This window comes from Rattus norvegicus, chromosome 3 (assembly GCF_021556685.1).
Source record: "Rattus norvegicus strain SHRSP/BbbUtx chromosome 3, alternate assembly SHRSP_T2T, whole genome shotgun sequence".
Classification (NCBI taxonomy): domain Eukaryota; kingdom Metazoa; phylum Chordata; class Mammalia; order Rodentia; family Muridae; genus Rattus; species Rattus norvegicus.
In genome coordinates, this window is record NC_141536.1 from 56944670 (window position 1) to 56958964 (window position 14295).

At 46.2% G+C, this 14295-nt stretch overlaps 1 long non-coding RNA gene across 4 annotated transcripts in view; it reads right to left on the reverse strand.

Annotated features, from left to right (window-relative positions):
• LOC108350397 (uncharacterized) overlaps nt 1–14295 on the reverse strand; it is a 65932-nt gene that overhangs the window by 5233 nt on the left and 46404 nt on the right. The window contains exon 1 of one of the 4 annotated variants that reach the window (XR_015683590.1): nt 1951–2124. The exons of the other annotated variants lie outside the window; for them this stretch is intronic. This is a non-coding gene — a long non-coding RNA (uncharacterized LOC108350397). Of the gene's footprint in view, nt 1–1950; nt 2125–14295 lie in introns of those variants that run through there. 4 annotated transcript variants of the gene reach the window in all.

Sequence of the window (14295 nt, forward strand, 5' to 3'; positions counted from 1 at the left end):
ATGGTAATCGAAGGGAATCTAACATAAAATGCAAAGTCCAGACTTTGATAGCCCTGCCTGCGCCTCCTATTCTCCCACACATGAGACCTTATCGATTTCTTTTTCCGGCAAAAGATTTCACCTCATAGAACGGCTATGAGATGCCAGAGACTTTCTCAGAGCTGGCGTTTCGAGATTTCCAGCGTGGACTTGTGTGATGGTTTGTACAGCGCAAGTTCCAGGACAGTCAAGCTGGAAAACAGAAAGCCGGTGATAATGTAATAGAAAGAGGGGGCCATGTTCCAGCCCCAGCAAGCTGCAGAATTCAGTAACTTTAGCCATGTGGCTCTGGCTTTAGAGTCCAGAATAGAAGGGATGACTGGGACAACTGATGCTGGTTATCCGGAGCTAAGGAATTAGTGGTGATTAAGAGGAGCCCAGCATCACTGAGGTGAAATCTTCTGGAAAGTGTTTTCTGAGAACACCAAGAAGCTGTGTTCCAGAGATAGTCAAGGTTGTACCTCGTGTGGCAGCTGGACTTGGTAATGTGTCATCGTTTTGAAGGCATGAAGCGGTCATGAAGAGAAGTTGACACTTGGCACTGTGAGAGGTCATGGAAAGCCATTGGTGAAGGTACAGCCCCAGGTGCAGTTGACAGCCCAGAACTGATGGGATCATGCAAAGGAGTTGAGGATTGGCACCATGAAGAGAGCCTATGAGAGGCTATTGGTGAAGCCTAGCTGTAGTGGAAGATCCCAGTGTTTTGGAGATGCCACTACCGTGGGATACCACCAAGAACAGCAGCAGCAGTGGAGTGGATCAACCTGAGCTTAGAGTGCTACAGAAGGCAGAGCTGGAGAAGTGACAACAGCCCTTTGGAGGAGCCTAGAAGATCATGGGTGGATCCTAGACATTGTAACAAGAAACTGTAACATCAAAGTTGCCTTGGAGACCCCAAGATGCCAGAGCTGTGGGCTGAGGAAAGCTGCTAACAGGGAGTGGAATCAGCCCAAGAGGAAAAAGTTTGTTGCAGTCAACAAAGATGAAAAAGGACTCGGAGATGTGAAAACTGCTTTGCCATCAGCCATGGAGATGCAGAGTTCAGAGTTTGCCCAGCTGGTTTCCAGTCTTGATTTGGGGATTGCAGTTAAGTGATTGGATGAATCCCAGAAGAGACTTTGAAGTTTGGACTGTTAACATTGTTGAGACTGCTATAGATTATAGGGGCTTTAGAAGTGGGACTAGGGGTTGGGGATTTAGCTCAGTGGTAGAGCGCTTGCCTAGGAAGCACAAGGCCCTGGGTTCGGTCCCCAGCTCCGAAAAAAAAGAACCAAAAAAAAAAAAAAAAGTGGGACTAAATGTACTTTGCAATTTTTTTGCATTTTTCTATGTGTGGCCCCCATAGAATCATATGCTTGAACAAGTTTATGGGAGCCAGGGAGTAGAATGTGATGGTTTGTATATGCTTGGCCCAGGGAGTGTCACTATTAGAAGGTGTGGCCCTGTTAGAGTAGGTATGGCCTTGTTGGAGTAGCTGCGTCACTGGATGTGGGCTTTAAGACCCTCATTCGAGCTGCCTGGAAGCCAGTATTCTGCTAGCAGCCTTCAGATGAAGATGTAGAACTCTCAGCCCCTCCTGCACCATGCCTGCCTGGATGATGCTCTGTTTCCACCTTGATGATAATGGACTGAACCTCTGAACCTAAAAGCCAGCCCCAATTAAATGTTGTCCTTATAAGAGTTTCCTTGGTCATGGTGTCTCTTCACAGCAGTAAGACCCTATGCATCAATTCACATTCACTTTCCCCTTCTAGAAGAAAGAAAGTCAACAGAAATTCAGGATGGGGGGAGGATGAGGAGAGACAAGAATGGAGGCAGTACGGACATACAGGGAGAGAAGTGGGTAGGAGAATGGTGAGCATGCAGAGGTAAGGTGGAGAGCGGGTGGCCTGGGGAAACACACTGGCTTACTTCTACAGAACCCAGGAAGACCTGGGACCAAAGCCTGGAGGGCCCGGAAGGTTCAGGGCAACACGAGAGAAAGGAATGCTAAGTGGAGGCCTGCGAGCCACCTCAGCTCCGAGCCCGTGTCCTGGGTCTCCTGCAGTACTTAAGACTGCACACTGCCAGTCTCAAAGCTGCTACCTGAAAAAAAACAAAAACACTACTTGTCAGAGGGAGAATAAGAGAGCAGGTCCATTCTGCAGGGCCTCAGCCAGTGTTTGCTCTGGCCTCTGCAGCCAGCCAGGGCTCCATCAATTCAAAGCTGAACAAATGGCTCATGAATTCTAATCCATTCTTCTAGTCTCAGCCTTCTTCTTCATGCTGGGAGGCCAAATTATAGTATTTTATTATTTTGTATCTTTACTGTGTATTTTATTTATCTCTGTTTGTGCAGCCTAGTTTTGGAGCATTTTTTTTCAAAAGCTCCACTAGTTCCGATCGCTATTTTTATTCATGGTGAAAACCACCAGTGGCTGTAACGCACCTCTCCCAACCTTCAGGATTTCTGGCGTATCCCTGCCATCCCACCAGCTTCGTTAAGCTGGAGCCGAATGCTGGAACGACACACAGTGAGTAGGTCTCAGTGCTCCCCCAAGCACATTAATCCTTTTCTAGAATCAGAGGATCTACTCCCGGTTGCTTCATGTAGTGCCCAGCAGTCAACTTCCAGGAACAAGAGAGCAGGTCAAATGGATAACGCACTTCTGATCTCCCTACTAGTGTGCTGCCACCCACCCTCTCTGTATGGAGTCTCTCAGACACAGCGTCCATGGCACCAGGACTACAATGCAGCACAGTGGTTGGCACATAGTAGGTGTTCAATAAATACTGAGTGAGTAAATGGGTTGCTCCAAGTGTGTATGTGTGTGTGTGTGTGCGTGCGTGCGTGCGTGCGTGCGTGCGTGCGTGCGTGCGTGTGTGTGTGTCTGTCTGTCTGGCTGTGGCTGTGGCTGTGGCTGTGGCTGTGGCTGTGGCTGTGGCAGGGTTTTACTCTGTAGCAGCCCAGGCTGGTCTTGAACTCTCAAGACATCCACCAGCCTCTGACTCAGCATCCCGGGCCATTGGTAGATGTTTGTCTACCGTATAAAGACACCTCTATTTTATGCTGATGTTAACTTGTGTTAGGAATTCCAGGCAGCACCTTCTACCTCATGGGATCCTAGAAAGGAAGAGAGGAAGCCCACGATGAATGTTATTAACGGTATCCTCTCCTGAGCCAGCTTGAGGACTCAGCAATTAGCAACACCTGTCACCCAGCCTGACAAAGGGCCCAGCTCAAGAAAGCCATACCTCCCCTCCATATCCTTCCTGGCCTGGCCCTGCCCCAGCACGGAGACACATCTTTCCCATTACACATTCTAAGAGCTTCTCGTTTATCTGTAAACCTCAAGCTTCAATGGCCAATGGGGCTGCCCTGATGGTAGGGCATGCTCTCTAACGACATGTGAGACACCATATTCCTCTCTCTTGTAACCCACCCCTGTATGGTGTCACGTTTGGTGCCTTTGTGCCTTCTCTTCCCAGACTTGCCACACATTCCTCGAGCAGAGGCTACGGCTCATGGTTCTTGTTTTTCTCTATCCCAGCTAAGGTACACAGAACGCTCTTTCTAAACTCATCCTCATCGAACCTCAAATCCCAATCTCTCCATCACTCCACTGAAAAAGATGGGAAGACAAGACAAGGCCAAGAACACGAGATGATAAAAGTAGAAAGTGCCCAGTCATGAGGGTTGAGTTCCTCTGAAATGCTGAATGACTGGAAAACACAGTAAGGCCGAGGGAAAGCAAAGGCTTGCACAACACGTTCACACACCAGGCTTCCTTTCTCACATCCTTCCACGACTGGCTAGCAGACTCCTTTCCACACAGCCCCCAACAGTTCTAACAGAACCTTGTGAGGCCGCAGCGTGGTTCCGTCCAATAGTTGAGGAATGCAGACACTTAACCACCTCCGTCTTGGAGCTGGGTTTTTCAAGGTCTGTGTTGGGGGCAGGGGTGGGGCTAAGAAATCAAGTTTAAGTTTTAATTCCCCAACCTAAAAGTCCATCATCTCCTTGCAAAATATGCATGAATCTGTGGAAGTAGCAAGAGCAACCTAGTCAAAGCTTGTGTCAACTTTTTTGGAAAGAGGATTTATAAGTTTGTCAGGGGCTTAAAGGGGTCATGCTGTCAAAATGTTACAGATCAGCACTGAATTAAGTCTTTGGTGCCACAGACCAAATAGCCTGACCCAGATGCTCAGGATGGGTGCCCAAGGAGACGCAGCCATTGGTAAGACAGCCTGGTATGACCCGTTTTCCCTGACTCCTGGCTGCCATCTTTCCTCCCACCCTTCCACCTCATTCCTTTTTTGTTAAAAAGAAATTTTCTTTGCGGCACCATTTGCTCCTCTGAGATTTGACCCGTGGCGGTTCTGATGTTTTGCTCCCTTACTTTTAAGCGCCTTCCATTTGCCTGCTTTCCTTCACCCTAATGATGCCCACAGAGATGTAATTTTCTCGCTTCTCTTTTTCTATTACCACCTCACCTGGCCTTTGCTCGCTCCCTTTTCTGCTACGCGTAGCGTGGCTCTGGGCACCCTTTTGTCCTCCGGTTCTGATTTTATGAGAAGTGTTTATTTCCATGTTTTCGGTATTTGGCTGGATGTATTCTTACCGAGCTGATGGTAAAGCCCTTCTCTCTCAGCAGGAAGCTGTTGTTCACAGCAATTACGCCCGCTGTCTTCCTTTTCATTTTCCTTCGACTCTTGATGAAATTGTGCTTCCAGAAACCCCATGAATTCTTTCTGAAACTCTTACGTAACTCAGCGTATTCGGCCATTTCTTTTCCATCCGTATATTTTTTTATGTTTGGTTGGGCATTTGGGCTCATTTTCCCTCCAAATAATTTGGTGGTGATTTGATCTAAAGTTTCTCTCAGACTGCTGATGATCTCTGACATCCCCGTGGGTGGCTTCCATGTCCGTCCAATCATCCGATACTTGTGTCATTTGCTGCAGAGAGACTCTGCCCTGCGGTTTGGTTCTTTGTGCATCCTTTTCGCTGATTTTGTTCGTTTGGGGGAAATTTTGGCTGCCATCGTGTACTTCTGAGAGGGAGGAGGGATGCAAACTGTTGGACCACTCTTTGGGCTGAGGTCTGAGCCCTTACATCCCTGGACTGCATCCTTGAATGTCAGGTTGAATCCACTCTATCCTTAAAGAGTACGAGACCTCACGTGTGCTGTGTTTCTGGGATTGACTCTAAAGGGTCAGACCGTCATCACCCAGCTTTCCATTAGAGCAAATACCTGGCATGAGACCTTGCATAAAAAGGATGGTTCCATTTCGTCTCACGGTCTGGCAGTCCATGAAGATGGACGGCTGCTGGTTGCCCCTGGGTCTGTGGCATCGAGGCAGTGAGCACTTGGTGGAGGAAATGGCTCGCCTCCCGAGAGTGGGAAATAAAAGAGAGGAGAAGGGTGTTCAGGGTCCAAATGGCCCCTTCAAGGACACGCCTCCATTATTGTGTCCCGCCCCTTGAGGGTTCTGTCACCTAATTGTGGGCTGGGAGCCAGGCTTTTAAAACATGGCACATTGAAGGTGACTAATCCAAGCCGTAGCAGGGAGAGCATTTCACTGGAACTGATATGGAGGTTTCAATATCTCCATCAGTAAGCCAGCACTTTGACCAGGCCGCTCCCTTCACCTACACAGTACCAGCCCTTTGCCCTGCTCTGTTATGGGCATTAGTGTTTCCTTACTAGAGAGGAGCATGGAAAAAACGAAGGCAGTAGTTGGGTCCTTACAATAGCAAGCTCAGAAAGGGCCCCGAAGTCGAGGGAAAGGACTGGGGATGCTCAGGTCCTGTCGCCCTTTCTTTGAACTGTGACCCGATAGTCAATGTGCCTCAGGAGTCAATGAGAGACTGATCAGTGGAAGCTGCGCCTTGGGAAATAGAAAGGACAAATTCATTCTAAAAGCTACTACAGAGAGAGGTAACACAGGCCTCTCACACTTCCTGGTCAGCTCAGCTACAAGGCAGGAAAGACACCACAGAGTTCATAAGGGAGTCCTTCGGAGGCAATGAGGCAAGGCCTGAGATCCACAAACCAGTCATTATGGCCTTGACCTGCACCCTTCCCATTTACCTCAGGGTGCGAATGCATTCTTGTGAACCTTGAACCCATTCAAAGTGCAGGCAGGGCAGATCCCGGATAGGCCTGGGGGTGTGGCTCAATAGTAGAGCACTTGCCTTGCAGGTGTGACAGCCTGTGGATTTCCCTGGAACAGGTCCAGATTCGCTATGCTAATGAGCTGTCGCTGTCCTCGTTTTTTTTCCCAGCACCCACACCTGGAGGTTCACCACTGTCTCTGAACTCCAGCCACAGGGGGGCACAACCCTTCCCCACCACAGGCACCTGCACACCTGTGTGTCTAGCACACTTGCGTTTACAGCACACCTGTGTGTATGCTCGCACAGATACACACAAACACATGCACATGTAAATAAAACAAGATAAGTCTTTAAAAAAAAAAAAGAAACACTTGCTGAGTGTAAGTGGAATATCCAGGAGAAATACCCACGATCATCCTTCTGTCTCAGTTGAGTATGTGGAGATGGATTTTTTTTTTCTAGATTCTTCACCCAAAATCTATCCCAGCTCCTCAGGTACAGAGGCAGACATGAGGATGCAGATCTGGTTGAACAACCTAAGCCATGAATGGTCAAACAATACTACTCTTTACACTGGTGTCATTCATAAAACTCTGAAACATGTTAATATGCTATGGCAAAGGGTTTATGGATATTTCTAGATAACATATCTAAATAAAATGGACTAACATTTATTATAAAATAATCTTTCCAAATTTTAATTTCTAACAGTAATGCTGAAGATATCGCTATCTATACTTATCTATCCACACATATATGGTTGTATCTGTGAAGATATTTCTAGACAAAATCTCTTTGGAGTTCACAACTTAAAAAATATTCACATGTGTGTGTGTGTGCAGATGTGTGTTCTTTTTTTAATATGTACACATGGAAAACACAAGAAAAGTATAAAGGCCACATGAAGGCTTCTGGTAATTTTAAAAGAATGTATAACTTTAATTTTTTTCAAACTTTATTTTTAATGCTGGTTCTTAGACACTTTAACCACCCGTGTAACCTATCACCCACCAGAGGCAGTGGAAAAGAAAGGATATGGGGGAAGTGGACCCGTTTAGAAAGCTTCTTTGGAGCAACTGCCATCTGTGTGTCTGGAAATCAGCAGTTCAGTTCACAGGTTAGCAGGTAGTGGCAGCTCGATCCACTCACAAACATCCACTCGCAAATACCTCGTGGATACACCCGCAGTCCAGTTCGGTAGAGTCCGGTTAGCAACAGCAGTGACATGACCTAGCAGACACCCAGACCTCAGCTTCTCCTCAAGTCAACAGGAGGGAGCAACAGGGACACCAGGAGAAGTTCTCAGCTGTGCTTCTCTCTCAGGGAAGGGAAGATCAGCAAAAAATGAGAGATTCACAGGCAGTGCACAGCTAGCTGTACCAGCAAGCCAAGCTCTGTCTCCATCATGCCTTGGAGTCCTATTTACACCCTCCAAACATCACGTGTCCTCCACGTGCCCTGCCTCAGCACAGGTCTTACCTCAGCACGTGCATCCAATCAGCCTGAGTCTGCAGAAACCACAAGAAACTGCAGGACACCACCACAAGTTTTTGGTGCATTTCTCTCTATGGAGTCCTGACAAATGCAGCTCAGCTACATAATGTAAGGCAGACAAATACATGCACATCATTCACAAAGAATCCTTCATCATGTGTCCCTCCATTGCTTGCTTTAGCAGAACGTCCTCTCTCCCGTGTCTGCCTCCTTCACGAGTGTGCCCTAGCCTTTCACCTGTGTCCACTTTAACAAAACACCATCCAACCAACTTTCCAAAGAGCCCTTAAGCTTCTACTTCAAGGATGCTAAGTTACATGAAGGGGAAATTAACAGTCAAAGCGACAGACACTGTCCTGTGACACGGTTCTTCCAGGATAGTATTTGACTTTGAGTCTGTTCTCCGGCAGGCTAAACCTGGGTGATCAGATGTTAACTGTATTTCTGGGAGGAGACATCCGAGTCAGATAAGGGAATTTCAGGGCAATCCTCTCCCGCTGCTTAGGAGAAGCTCAAGGGCCATGCTTTGAACAAGAGACCCACGTGCGAACAGTGGACAGTCCCTCAGTATGGGAAGGTGTCACAGCTCAGATATGGCTCTCACATCCCAAAGTCTACACACAGATGAGTTTAGGAAGACACTCAAGGGGTTGGGGATTTGGCTCAGTGGTAGAGCGCTTGCCTAGCAAGCGCAAGGCCCTGGGTTAGGTCCCCAGCTCTGAAAAAAAAGAAAAAGAAAAGAAAGGGAAAGGAAGACACTTAATAAGGAATGGGCTTGCAAGGGATCTGGACAAATAGGGACCATGACAGGTGACCTCCAGAATGGCCACATAGCTGTGAACAGTGATGTGCCAGAGAAGCCAGCTCTGGGCTCCTAGGCTCAGGGATTGCAGACCTTGGCAAAAAGCCATTGGAAGGAGCTAAGTGAGGATGACTTCAGACCCTGACCCTCCTAGGGCCGTCCAGTCTTTCCAGCATCCCCCATTGGCAGATCCCAGGGACCCCCTGAGAGAGCCCACCCAGGCAGCTTCCTGAAGCAGCTCATAAGTGAGACAACTTGAGGATGGCTCAGAAAATGACAAGCAGATAAGGAGGAGCTAAAGATTGATAAAATACCAACAGATAAGACTAGAAGCCCAGATCCAAAAATTAAGGAACCCAAGTCGTTCCAAAGCACACACAGGAAACATGTTCAAAATTCTGACCACCATTGTAAGCCAGTAGGTTTATGGACAAACCTTTGAAGCCTTAGTATCAAAAAATAACCTGGTGTCTGATCACAAAACAGTTCAGTGGTGCGAGACGGGATGTCAGTGGCAAAAAGGTAGGAAGAGAAAAATCCTACTTGGAAATTTTAGGAATAAACTTCTGAGGGGTGGGGTATAGTTCATTACAGCATGCTTATACACAAGGCACTGGAGTCAGTTCCCAACAGCACATCTCAAAAAGAGCAGACTTCTAATTACTCCAAAGGAAGAAAATCATATAAATCTACATGTCTGCACAGAGTGAAGACAATGAAAACCCAGCATCTCAAACTTCGCAGATGTAGCAAACACAGAGGGGCATACATCCTCCAGTGCCTAACCTCGGGGACCTCAAACCTCAGAATTCATAAGCTAAGCATCTCAACTGGACACTGAATGAAGAGCAACAGTGATCAAAGTGCAAAATTGAAAGAAAGAGAAAAGATAAAGTCAACCAAGCGTCGCATTGTCCTATGCTATGTCTAAAGTCAACTCCTTATGAGGTGATGGGAGAGAAGAGAGGGATTTAGATTTCATGGAGTCCACTCAAACATGTGGTCCACAGCCTCTCCCGCCCAGCCATTACTTTTGGGCTGTGGCCTCAGACGTGTGTGTGTGTGTGTGTGTGTGTGTGTGTGTGTGTGTGTGTGTGTGTATAAAAACAGCAGACGGGGGCTGAGTGTCTGGAGTACAGGAAGGCGCAAAGCTCCTGCAAAAATCCAGAACCTATACTGGGCTATTCATGAGGTGGGGAACCACCATTCAAGAGGGATTTAGGGTACTGAAGGCCTCTCCATGGCTACAGAAAATCTTTTCGTTGTGCTGTTTGGGGAATTTTTTTCCAAGTTTTTTGTATTTTCCATTTTTCTTCCTCTGCTTTATAATACCTTTTCTACAGGGACCACAAATCCCTTCACAGTGTTCAGTCAGCTTTGTAAAATGGAGACCCATTGACACGCACTACCTCTGAAAGAACCTAGCTTAGCAGCAGTAACGCCATTTTGTAAGGCTGTACTTAAGATGACTGGTTCAGAGAAAGGTTAGAACACTGAGTACACAGCGGCTGCCAAGCAGGATGTGTTTGGTTGAAGGCCTGGCAACAGGACGACTTCGGTTGAGCACCTGACAATGAAAAAAAGCCCCGGGAGAGGTCCCACACCCTGGTGGGGGGCCGAGTCAGTCGTTATGTTCCAAGAAGGTAGCTAAGAAACTTGCCCCCAGGCTGAACCCTTGGGGGGCCGAGTCAGCCGTTATGTTTCAGGAAGGTAGCTAGGAAACTTGCCCCCGGGCTAAACCCTTGCCATATTAGAATCCACCAATTATATCCCTGTAACCATGCATCTGCTTCTGTATGCTTGCTTCTGCTCCCCAAAATCCTATAAAAGCCCATCCTTGGTTCCGTGGGGTGCGCCAGTCCCCCGAGTGACTGAAGCGCCTGCAGGTGCCTGTGCCTGTGTATCCCGACAATAAACCAAATCCTCTTGCTGATTGCATCCTGTGGTGTCTCGGTCTGGTCTTTGGAGTTAGAGGGTCTCCATCCCGAGGGAAAGTTCTCCCTGAGAGCTTTTCACCTCAGGATGTGCGGACCAGAAAAAAAACACTCACCCAACTCATTCAAACCCCAGGGTGTTGTATTCATGCAACATCATGAGCAGTGAAAGGCACTGTGAACCAGGGGCAAAGAGTCGTTTCTAGTTTCATAATTACTGAAGGGAAACACATTTCAAAACCAGAGGTGTGGAACTAAGGCTTGCTTGTGACGGTGGTCCTACAAGACATACTAAATCACTGCCAACCACGCCACTCTCATGAATTATTACCCTCATAATATTACTCCAACTTTAGAATCCACCTATGTCTCTCTTGTGTATCACAAATCACAGGTAAGCCAACTTTTTTAGACGAAAATACTTTCTCTCACAGAAAGGAACTGAGAATCTTTTTGTTTAGATTTTTGTATTTTACGTATGAATGATTTGCTCGAATAGATTTCTGTAACATATGCATCCTGTAACTAAGGTTTGGACAGTTGTGACCCAACATGTGGGTGCTGGAGCCAGACCCAGGTCTTCTACAAGTACAAGAGCCCTTAACTGACGAGACACCTGTGCAGCCCGGGAAAGACGTCCTGATATAAACGATGCCGTCTGTGATGTTATAAACGATGCCGTCTGTGCAGTTGGAGGAAGTTATCTTTATTCCAGATTTTGGAGACTCAACTCAGCCTGCAACTTGAATCTACATGCTTCCTTCCCCAAACAATTTTTTCACTTCTTATTCTAACTAAAAATTAAAACAGTCTAAAATCCCAAGTTCTGTTACTTTACACACCACTGAAATAAAAATGCCTAAGTCTGAATGTCGTGGCATTCTCATGAAATCCCAGCAGTCTGGGGGGTAAAGGAAGAAGGACCTGGATTGGAGTTCAAGACCAGTGTGGGCTACATGGGGACCATGTCTGAAAAAGAAGAGAGACTAATATTATCCTTGTCGCAGTGATTTTTAAATTCTCACTCTATCTGTACTGACCGCAAGTGAAATGTATTTACAAAGGAAGAATTTCCTTATTCTCCAGTTATTTCTTTGACATATCAGAACTTTGTGTGTGTGTTTGGGGGGGTTATTTTGTTGGTTTTTGTTTTGTTTTGCTTTGCTTTGTTTGTTTCAGTTTCTCTGTGCAGCCCTGGATGCCCTGGAATTTGCTTTGTAAACCAAGCTGGTCTCAACTCAGGGCTCTGCCCGTTTCTGCTAGGATTAAAGGTGTGTTGCCACCACATCCAGTGAGAATGTCAATTTTAAAAAGAATTTTCCTATGCTTTAATATTTCGTTGTGATGAGATCTTCTAGGCTATTACTAGTCCTTTCTGGCTTTTTGTTTTGAGTCTTTGTCTTAAATTTGGGATATATATATGTATTTATATATATATATATATATATGTGTGTGTGTGTGTGTGTGTGTGTGTGTGTGTGTGTATGTGTGTATCACCAACTCTTATGTTTTAGCTCAATGACACATAAATCAGAAACAGTATTCATAGATAATCTCTGAAATTACTGAATAAAAAGGAAGTACAACGGCCTGATGGACAGCTCCAGGTTTGGTCTTCGCCTGACATTAGTGTTCTTACGACCAGAACTAAGACTGTTCTTGAAAACAGTGCACTGTGGTTCCATGATAAATCATACTGCACACGGTTTAGAGACGAGTGCACAGGCCCATCTGCACAGTGTAAGGAAGTCATTTAAATGGAAGCGGAACTCTTACGTAAGAGCCATTCCTAATTCCCACGCACAACTGCAGGAGCCCAGCATGTAAATGCACTGCTCCCTGAACAGGCACTACATGGACGTGTCCAGGGAGGATGGCCACAGTCTATCATTTCAATGGTCCTAGTCCAAAGATCTTGACTCACTTCGACACAGCAGACTGTGACAGTTCCATAGGCCCTGTTTTGGGTTACTGGGTCCATGCCCAGTAGAAGAGAGAGAGGAAAAGTGACCAGATGAGTCACTAGTGGCTGCGGCCCAAGCCCTTCGCCCCAGCTGGCACAGCAGTGGCTTTTCCACATCGGGTTCATCCACTGGACCCACACAAGGGAGGGTTTTATGTGGTTTGGCTTTAAGAGGCTAAAATTCAGCCCATGGGGAAAGACGCCAACCAGTTAACATGATGAACAAGTCTAAACCCTGGACAAAGCTCTGGGGTGTTCGCAGAACAGATAGCCACCACCCTGGAACATCGTGGAATAACAGTTTTTGGGGAATTATTCCTCCAAGCTTTACCTCATATTTGAAGGATAGGATGGCTGCTTAGTGGTTCACTTTTTTTCCCTGTAGGGATCAGGTGAAAAAGCATCCTATTTTGTACCAACCCAGCACTAATATCTATATATGCACCCCCCCTCCCAAGATCCTCATGGCATAGTCTAGTGTCAATAATAATTTGTTCATGGAGGAAAAGAGGAGCAATGCTGCTGTGGCAGAGACAGCTTGCCTGCCAAGCCTGGATGTTACTGGTGCTTGACTGATGTCATACAAGCCAATCTTGACATGATGTCATACAAGCCAATCTTGACATGATGTCATACAAGCCAATCTTGACATGATGTCATGCAAGCCAATCTTGGGCATTTCTTAGCTAGAGATTGGACCTGTACCATCCATCCTTAAACCTTCATCCTCTCTGGGAGACTGCACCTGCCAGAGGTGGGGGTGACTCCTACAACCCTGAGCAAACTTCATCACAGAATTATTTAGGAGAAATATGGCCGCGATTTGGCCTGACTAATATCATTCCTTCCTGATACCATTAAGCCATGGAAAATTTTACTTCCCAGCTATATCATTGAAAGGGTGTGTTTTAAATATAATGACAAGAATCTACAAATTAACATCAAATGATGTATTTCCAAGAAATAAGCATTCACATAGGCATAAGTACATAAGCGTTATGATTAAAGGCTTATATATTTATTTTCCAAGTAGCTTTCCAGTGAATCTTGATTTTTTGGTCCTTTTTTGGTAACATTTACTTTTAAATATCTGAGTAGCAATAATGTAACTTAACCTTATAACCTTAGACATGTGATGCTCTTGGGTCTGTTAATACACATAGAGTTACATGTTGCTGTTTCTTTGAAAGACATTAGTTCAGGGGAACTTGTTTTTCCTGCATCCTTGATTGCTTTAGGAAAGATGACCACTGTCCATGCTGTCATATGGGAGTTGGGATTCTCCAGAGGACCAGAACCAACAGAATCCACCCTAGTAAGCTGCAATTTGCCACACATGATCAGAAGCTGAGGAAGCGCCCACAATAACTCTCTGTAGGCTGGAGCAGAGCCAGAAAAAATGAGTGAGTGCTCAGTGGAAAAAGTCAGCAGGGCTGGAGAGATGGCTCAGTGGTTAAGAGCGTTGATTGCTCTTCCAGAGGTCCTGAGTTCAAATCCCAGGAACCACATGGTGGCTCACAACCGTCTGTAATGAGAGCTGAGGCCCTCTTCTGGTGTGTCTGAAGACAGCTACAGTGTACTCATAATAAATAAATAAATAAATAAATAAATAAATAAATAAATAAATAAATAAATAAATAAATAAATGTTAAAAAAAAAAGCCAGCAGCCCCAAACAAGAGGAGGCAAAGAAGTATGAGCCCAGCTGGAGGCTGGAGGTGGAGGACCCTGGTGAGCCACCTGTACAGCCTTGTGAGAGGCTGAAGAGCTTGGAGAGTTGTGTTTGTGCAACAGTAGCAGACCTGCACTCAGGTCCCTTCTCAGTCATCATTCTCTTCAGTCCCCCAACCCACTGGACGGTGCTACCCCATTCAGTGACCTCACTTCACTGCCTACATTCCCATTGTCCCAAGAAAACCCCTCTCTGATCCATCTAGGAAGATGCTCTACCCACTTTCTACAGT